General features: G+C 35.1%; 1 pseudogene; it reads right to left on the reverse strand.

The window, feature by feature from the left end:
* Window positions 1–276: 276 nt before the first annotated feature.
* Window positions 277–2,011, reverse strand: LOC149146945 (WD repeat-containing protein RUP1 pseudogene; annotated as a pseudogene).
* Window positions 2,012–9,750: the final 7,739 nt, after the last annotated feature.

A 9,750-nucleotide genomic window follows, 5' to 3' on the forward strand; every position in this document is an offset into this window, starting at 1 on the left:
AAAGGCTCTTAAATTAATTATACTTCCCAATTTTCTAAACTTTCATTTTTTATTTGTATAAAACATCAAAGATACTTTTCCCGTTGAGTGATTATATGCAATATTGTTCACAAATACCACTAAAAGTAGGTAGTCACCCTAGCTTCAGGTACAAATTAAACCCTTTCATGCATAAAGTACGTAGACAGAATTAATGTAAACTTGGCTCCCTAAATGATATAAGTTATGCGTTCGGTTTAGGAAGTTGCACTTAAAATCTTATTATCATGTAAGAGGAACAGCAACAAAATATCTGCATTTTTTTAAATGTAAGCTTGGACCATGTATACAGTTATACATTCACTGAAATGGATCTCCTGCTGCCAATTATCACCTGCAACATCCCATAAGAATTTGCAGCAACAAGCGTACATTCACATTCAGAGTACTTCTGCCTCCAACAAACACTACTCACAAAACCCAAACCCATCCTCTTCGTACCCCTCTCTCTCCCCTCTAACGACAATAAGTCTCCACCCAAATCTTCAAAAGTCCCCACACTGCCTCCTCCATTATTAATATCAAAGTCATGGGTCCAAAGAGGACTCCCACACCTATAATCATAAGCAAAAACCTCATTGCTTTCAGACCCACAAGCAAACATACCCCCCTCCTCCCACACAGACAAACCCACAAAATTCTTCTTATTGCAATGACCCCTATAACTCCTCACAGGCAAAACAGCCTCTGCCATAGAATGGGAGATGTCCCAGAGCTTGATAGACCCATCAATGGCTGCAGACACAACCATGTTCTCACGAAAAAATCTCGCATAACTTGCAGGCTTGCTGTGATCATGCAAAACAAACAGAGCAGAAGATGATGGTGATGAAACTCTTCGTGTGTCATAAACATAGATTCGATGATCAGAGCATGCCATGGCCAACAGATTTCCATTGGATGGACTGAACTCTGCACAACAGACGGGCTTTCCAGATGGTGCTGATAAAACCATGACGGTCTGGTTACAATTTTTGTCCCATATTTGCACAGTTCCATCATCAGAGGCGGAAGCACACAGACTGTGACATAGAAGAGAATAATCCACGCTCCAAACCTTCCTCCCACCATGCTCGTCTCGTTCATAGATTGCTAAAGCTTTCTCAGTGTCCCACTCTGTCACAACTCCATCATAATCCCCACTGGCTATAATGACTTCTCCATGCACTGGGTCCCATTTCAGGCTGCTCAGCTTTGCAGGAGTGCATTACACAGATTCTGTGCATGGATTCTGATTAAAACATCCCACCTTTCTCTCCTCACCATGAGATCGACCCCCTTTCTTCACAGTCTTATCATTCCTCACATCATTCTCCTCCTCTCCCGAAAGAGTATTTATCAAAGAATCGAAGTTATACAACCGAATTTTTCTAGCCAATCCTCCTGTTGCCAGCCATTTGTTCGTTGGATTGAATGCAATGGCTCCAATGCAATCTGATTTGGTTTCCCTGCATTGAGAGTGAACCACCGTATGTACCTTCAAATCCCATTCAGATCTCTTCATTTCTGCATTAAAACCATACTCTGAATGTATTTCAGAGATTTTTGCATCAGCATCATTTGATATGTCTAAAGACGTCTCCCCTCTTCCTGCCATCCAAGCTGCAAAATTGCTGAATATTGATCTGATGATACTATGGAGACCTGGGATGTGACAGCTGATCTTCTCGTATGAAGAGAATTATCGTTGGATATACTCCATTTCTTGGATATATACTCAAAAACTTGCAAATATGAAATCCTCGGCTCTGCATAAGAAGAATATATCGTTGAGAACAACCACTTCCAAGAACATGCAGATGATGGTGAATCCACTTTACAAATTGTGCAACGAGGTTGCAGATGTTACACACTGCTACTGTTATTTCTGTCCAAATTCTCAGCAATGGATTGAGTAGCTTGGCGGTATACACACTACTTCTGAAACCCGTCAAGCATATATTAGAATACAGTGAGGCTTTCGCCTCAGGGAGGAACTGGCTGGATATTTGGATTGCGTAAATACACAGACAATATTTGTAGCGGATGAGGCAGCGGGATGGCGTGGGTGGCCAAATGTGTGCCATGCAAATTGTCACATCTGAGAAGGTTGCACGCCATCCCAAGTACGTGTTCCTCGTCGAGGGGTCATCTACCTCTCGTCTAAGAGGATTAGGATTGAGTAGTAAGTGGTGTGGCCCAAAAGCCTGTTGAAAAAAAGTGGTGTGGCCCAAAAACACTTTCTGATATTCTGTCTTGTGGACAATAATAAGTGAAAAAAGTGGAGGAGCACCTCGGCAAATTAAATTGGGGAGGTGGGTTAGTGAGAAACGGTGGTAGGAAGGAATTAAGTGAGACGCTGGTGGTCTAAAGGATGGATTTTTAGAACCATGATTAATGAGGTTCATGTTTAGCCTCCACATGTTGTTGTTTTGGAGGGTTGGAAGAGGTTTTTCCAATAGTTTTGTTAAATTTCAAACGGGACCAATCCCAACAACTCTCTCGAATGACTTATACACTAGTTAACACTTATAAGTATAACAAATCACTTAAAACTATACAGTGAGGTGATTAAGTTTGTTGGGTGAAATCTACGCGGTCAAAGGTTTAAATCATATTGAGTATATTGTCTTGCTATGGCGTGTGGCTCAAGGAGTAGGCTCCCTCGTTAGCGTGAGTCTTGGCTCTTGCCAAAATCATAAGAAATTAGTATATCTACTTGCAGGTTGTTGGATGTACTTAGGCTCCCTTGTTAGTGTGAGTCTCGGCTCTTGCCAAAATCATAAGAAATTAGTATATCTTCTTGCAAGTTGTTGGATGTACTCTTGGTGTGCTCCCTCATTAGGGTGAGTCTCGGCTCTTGCCAAAATCATAAGAAATTAGTATATCTGCTTGTAGGTTGTTGGATGTACTATTGGTGTTATAGTGGTGGATGTACTCTTGGTGTGCTCCCTCATTAGCGTGAGTCTTAGCTCTTGCCAAAATCATAAGAAATTAGTATATCTGCTTGCAAGTTGTTGGATGTACTCTTGGTGTGCTCCCTCATTAGCGTGAGTCTCGACTCTTGCCAAAATCATAAGAAATTAGTATATCTGCTTGCAGGTTGTTGGATGTACTCTTGGTGTTATAGTGGCGGATGTACTCTTGGTGTTATAGTGGCGGACATACTCTTGGGGTTCTTGGATGTACTCTTGGTGTGCTCCCTCGTTAGCGCGAGTCTCGGCTCTTGCCAAAATCATAAGAAATTAGTATATCTACTTGCAGGTTGTTGGATGTACTCTTGGTGTTATAGTGGCGGATGTACTCTTGGTGTTATAGTGGCAGTTAAAAGAATTGATCTTGGGTCTTCCTTAGATTAGGTTTGACACTCTTGGTGTTATAATGGAAACTACGAGAATTTATCCTAGTCTTCCTACTCTTGGTGTGCTCCCTCGTTAGTGTGAGTCTCGGGTCTTGCCAAAATCATAAGAAATTAGTATATCTGCTTGTAGATTGTTGGATGTACTCTTGTTGTTATAGGGGCGGATGTACTCTTGGGGTTGTTGGATGTACTCATGGTGTGCTCCCTTATTAGCGTGAATCTCGGCTCTTGCCAAAATCATAAGAAATTAGTATATTTGCTTGCAGGTTGTTGGATGTACTCTTGGTGTTATAGTGGCAGTTATGAGAATTGATCATGGGTCTTCCTTAGATTAGGTTTGGCACTCTTGGTGTTATAGTGGTAGCTACTAGAATTGATCTTGGGTCTTCCTACTCTTGGTGTGCTCCCTCATTAGCGTGAGTCTCGGCTCTTGCCAAAATCATAAGAAATTAGTATATCTACTTGCAGGTTGTTGGATGTACTCTTGGTGTGCTCCCTCATTAGCGTGAGTCTCGTCTCTTGCCAAAATCATAAGAAATTAGTATATTTGCTTGCAAGTTGTTGGATGTACTCTTGGTGTTATAGTGGCAGTTATGTGAATTGATCATGGGTCTTCCTTAGATTATGTCTGGCACTCTTGGTGTTATAGTGATAGCTACAAGAATTGATCTTGGGTCTTCCTAATCTTCCTTAGATTAGGTCCAACAGTGACCAATTCACCACATTGTTAAAAAAAAAAAAAAATCACTTACAACTATGTCTGAGTTGGGTGGGGTTGGTGGGGGTGGGTAGATTTTGAAAATACTTGTCAAAAAGATGAATGTGTGAAAGAGAATGATATTGGGTGCATAACATTATATGTCATATATGACCTCCTTTGGTTTGGTTTTATTTATAGAACAAATTATATAATTATATTTATATTTATATCTATATCTATATTTATATCTATATAATTGAAATAAATAAAAAAATATTTAATGAAATTTTAGTTTAATTTAATTAAAAATAATTGAATTATTTTTGTTTATGAAAGTAAATTTTTAATGTTTAATTATGATTTTGGATTTATTTTTTTATCAATTCGTTTTCTATTTCTAAATTGGTAAAGTTCAAGTACAACCACATTTCTATCTTTATAATGGTGAGGGCTAAGTATAGTTATCTATGTAATTTAGAATAATAAAAACCAAGTATAACTCTCTATTTCTATCTTTAGAATGGTGAAAGCTAAATATAACTACCTATCTAATTTAGAATGGTAAAGGGCAAATACAAATATATTTCTACAACTAGAATGGTGAAGGCTAAGTATAACTACCTTTCTATCTTTAGAATGGTAAAGACTAAGTGTAATGACTAAGTACAAATATTATTAGTTTCATAAAGATGAAAAAGGTTAATGCTATTGTCATTCTTGGTATCACCAACAACTTTGTCAATTTGATGACATCCCTCAAACTATCAAGTTTATATTGATTAAATGAAAGAATTAATTATCAAAGTTCGTTACTCATAATGCACGGACTCTAACCATTGCTTAAGAGAAGCTTTTTTTGGTGATGAATTCTCATAATGAATGGATATACATAAAAATATATAATGAAAATATGAATTTTACACTACTCAGTTATATCTATTCAAATTTCCAATAATAGGTTGTGTAAATAGTAATTTTGAAAACCATTGAATACATATCAGGCTATACAATAGTACCTTATATTATTGGGTATTTCACTAGTTAAGAGATAATAAATATTTAATTAGACTTTATTTAGATGAAATATATTAATTTACATTTATAGATTTACAAAGAAATGATGTTAATAATTTTAGAAAACTATCTCTTTAATTTGTTTTATAATTTTCATTAAAATAATAATAATAAATATATATATATATATATATATATTTTAATAATTATAAAAAAAATTATTCTTATAATTTATTTTATAATTTTCATTAAAATAATAATAATAATAATATATACTAATTTAAAAAATAATACAAGTAGGAAAAAAAATTACATAAATAATTACATATATACCATTAAAAATATATATCTCAAAATATAATATATCTTATATATGCCAGATTTAAAAATAAATAATATAAATATTTAATATAGTTATTTATTTCTTATCTAAAATAAATAATATAATTTATATATATCATTTTCTTATAATAATAAGTTCTTCTGTAATTTCTTCCAACTTCTTTGGACCCTAATTTAGAGAATAAGTAGAAAATTGAGGTAATACATATATGTCATTTTCTTGTCAAACATTATTTAGTCCAAGGAACTTATCCATTTAGATGGAAAATGGAAGCAACATTTAGTAGTTTATGTTAAATTAAGTAAATAAATTGTGGAGTGGCTTTTTTTTTAATTGAATTGGGATTGTCCTTAAGAAATTAAGAGAATGATAACATGGAAATATTAAATTTAATTATTTTTAAAATTATATATATATATATATATATATATATAATTGAATTGGATTGGGGTTGTGGTTAAGAAATTAAGAGAATGATAACATGGAAATATTAAATTTAATTATTTTTAAAATTAATTAATTATATATATATAATTATTTTTTCCTTAATTGATTTTAGCTTTTTTTGTTAGCTTCATTTATGAGGATCTGGGTTTTGATTTTCAGTATTCACATTACCAATTAAGTTATGTCTGTGAGTTTAATTTTATATATATATATATATATATATTTATTTATTTTAAAAAGTTATAAATAACAACATCGGGTATATGAAAATATGGTTTTTTAATATAATCTGATTTATATCAATTGTTTTTATGTCAACTTATTTTATAACAATAATAAGGTTGTTAATTTTGAACAAGCTCTACACAATTCTCATAATAGCATTTCATTAGTAAATTTATCATTTTTTATCCAATATTGAGACTGGCCCAGCTTAAACTTACCTTAATTTGAAAAAAATAAAATAAAAAAAAAAAAAATAAAACAATACATGTATATTAAAAATGTGCTCTTGTTGGGAAAAATACTGAGAGGTCGGGTGAATCAATATTTAAACTTTCACAATAATAATTTTCTTTTTCAAATTGTATACGCAATTTTAAAGAGATCAAACAATGTATGTCCGCAACTATAATGAATGAAACCAACGTATAGATAATAAACTTGTAAAACAACTAATTCATTGTCTGTTGAACTTAAATCAAAGTGTGATGCATTTACTAAGCAGTAAACAGATGCAGTAAGAACATAATAAATCAACACACATAAGCAACACACATGAACACCAGGATTTTTTAGGTGGAAACCCAATGTGAGAAAAAACCACCACTGTTGTCGTCTCAGTATTCAATCTTCTTATTAAAAAGTGTTTACAAGTTTTGTACTGGTGCAAACTCTTTCCAGTACGCAGGCATCTACCTGCTGAAGGCTACAACCTTCACTCGTTTTCCAGCTTCTACTGGAAGGGAGCTCCAACCCCCTAGCTCTTGTACTGGCTAATATGATTACCAGTACGTAGGTGTTAGCCTACAAAAGGCTACCACCTTCACTCGTTTTCCAGCTTCTACTGGAAGGGAGGTCCAACCCCCCAGCTCTTGTACTAGCTAATATGATTACTGGTACGTAGGTGTCGGCCTATAGAAGGCTACCACCTTCACTCTTTCTCTAGGGACCATGTTTCATAAATTTTCAGGCTGGATACTCTTGGTATACATCAATCACCACTGCAATACAACCATAAAAAACAACTACATCTACCAATCACTGAAACCCATCAACTCTAAAGAAAAACACAATCAATCAATCTGAACAGTCAGATCACTGTCACCAGAACACATAGTTGAAACTAGAACACCGCATCAAAAACCAGAACCAACAAATACATTCTAAAGATCTACTATCATATTGTAGAGTTCTAAACGGATAGCAGCAAAGATCACCCTTCTTACTCAATCAATCAGTCAACCAGACTCAATCTCCTTATACAATTAGTTTAACTTCAGATCTAATGAAGACATCCTTGACAAACAGCAACAAACCAACATCATTAATCAGATAGATCAGTCATTTCTGACCAATAAGCCTTTCCTCTACATACGCTACTTGGAAGTGTCGAATCCGCATTTATACACATCTTCACCGAGGCAAACCTGCATATATATCTGCAAATAAAGACTTATAACTTCACAACTTTTCAAGACTTTTGAATACCCAGATCATAGCATTTAAAGGATAAAACATGTGTTAGCACTCAGATCTAGCCTATCCATTATTAGGTCATACAATGATAAGTCATTTTAGGTCTCATGAACCTGATCCAACATTGTATCCAAGGGTGCACAAGATGTTTCAGATCTATATCATAATCATAGCCCTTACCACACAAAATACACTTTAGATAGAAGTATTCCTGAAAAATCCTTTCACCTGCACACCTAGCCCTTTGATTTTCTCCTCCTTATATACTTAGAGTCTTTGTCAATACCATGCACCAAAACAACACTTAGAACCTATGGTATTCTTAGACGGGATCAAGTAACTGTTATTTCACTCAATATTGTGGGCTAATACCATGGTATGGACCCTTGGTATTCTTTAACCTTAATTTTCCATCCCATACGTGTTTTTCCTTTTGTGAAATTGCGTGCATACGTGTACGCACCTTTTATTCTGTGTACCCACGTGTATACACGACTTGGACAAGGTTAAACAACATATACAACTTAAAACATTCTCTTTCTTGATTATGACTTGCAATCCTTTGTCCCATCATCCTGTTCTTCTGTGCCATTACTCTGTTACCTCTTAATTGACCTGTTACAATGTGAGTTGCCACCATGCATCACTTTATCATTTCTAAACTGACCCGTGGATACATCTAGTTATCATATATGTGAGTTGCCATCAAGGACAACACCTATACCATAATGCCAAAAATCTCCCCCTTTGGACTTGATGGAAACCATATTGGTGTTTATCACTTCAAGCTGTAGAACCTGTTAGATATATCAAACAAAACCAAGATACTCTCCCCATTTGACATCAAGGGCACAGGGTGGCCCAAGATATTCTCCCCCTTGGTACATGCTGAGATGCACTACACTATCCATGCTCCCCCTGAGCACATGCAGAGTTTACAAAAATATTTTTTAAAAGAATAACATGACTCTATAACTCAACTATGTGAGTATGACCTTCCTATCACCAATGACTCATACATACATCAATCACCCAACCAAGTGGGGATACATCAAATGTTCATACATGACTGAAAATTTCAATTATTACATCATCCTTCCCATGCATAGTGGGGTTACAAATTACATCATGTGTCCAAAAGGACTCATCCATAATAGACTATGACAGAAAGAGACATATTATTACACCATAGGTCTTTACATGACCTTTTCATCAAATGACATTAATAACTGAGACCATAGCTGAATTCAGCAACCATGATGCCAACAATGCATAATATTTTGAAGGCTAATGCTCCCCTGAACCTGTGCTACCTGTGCATTGTCAATAATTCATTCATCAAGGCATATTCATCAATCAAATAAACATCAATGAGAAAAGCATATCAGTAGACTGTATCCATCAACATCAGACTGAACAGGCATGTCAGAAACTAATTTTGAGTCTGACCCATTGTTTTTCTATCGGAAAAACATATACGCTAGTACTGGTACAGAAACTCGTGTATATACACGAGTCTACTTCATGAAATCCACGTATAGAAAACAATCCTTTGAATCTGAGAGAAAAAAAAAAAAAAAAACTGGTTTTAACAAGAAGTTGAGGCAGAAACAACTCCCATATTTTGTCTGAGATATTCAAATGCTTCTCTGGGAAGAGGTTTGGTAAATATATCTGCAACCTGATCTTTGGAGGGAACATATTATAATCTAACCTTTTGTTCAAGCACTTGTTCTCATAGAAAGTGGTATTTAATGGGTATGTTCTTGGTTCTAGAGTGCATAACATGATTTTTCGAAATACTAATCGCACTTGTGTTGTCACATCGGATGGAGATGGGTGGAGAACATTTAATTTGAATATCTTGTAATGTTTTGCATCATCGAGAGAAGTTGTGTGCAGCAAGATGCAGCAACCACATATTCTGCTTCCACTATAGATAAGGTAATCGAACTTTGTTTCTTACTAAACCAAGATACTAATCGCGATCCCATATAAAATGCACCTCCACTAGTGTTTTTTCGGTCATCAACATTTCCATCCCAATCTGCATCTATATATGCATGAAGGGTGAGATTTGTATCTTTAGGATACCATAGACCAAAGTCTTGAGTTCCTTGGAGATATTTGAATATTCTCTTTACTGCTTGAAGATGTGATTCCTTCGGA

This window comes from Pinus tabuliformis, chromosome 9, assembly GCF_031772625.1.
Source record: "Pinus tabuliformis cultivar Carrire ecotype Pingquan chromosome 9, CPIR1, whole genome shotgun sequence".
In the NCBI taxonomy this organism is placed as follows: domain Eukaryota; kingdom Viridiplantae; phylum Streptophyta; class Pinopsida; order Pinales; family Pinaceae; genus Pinus; species Pinus tabuliformis.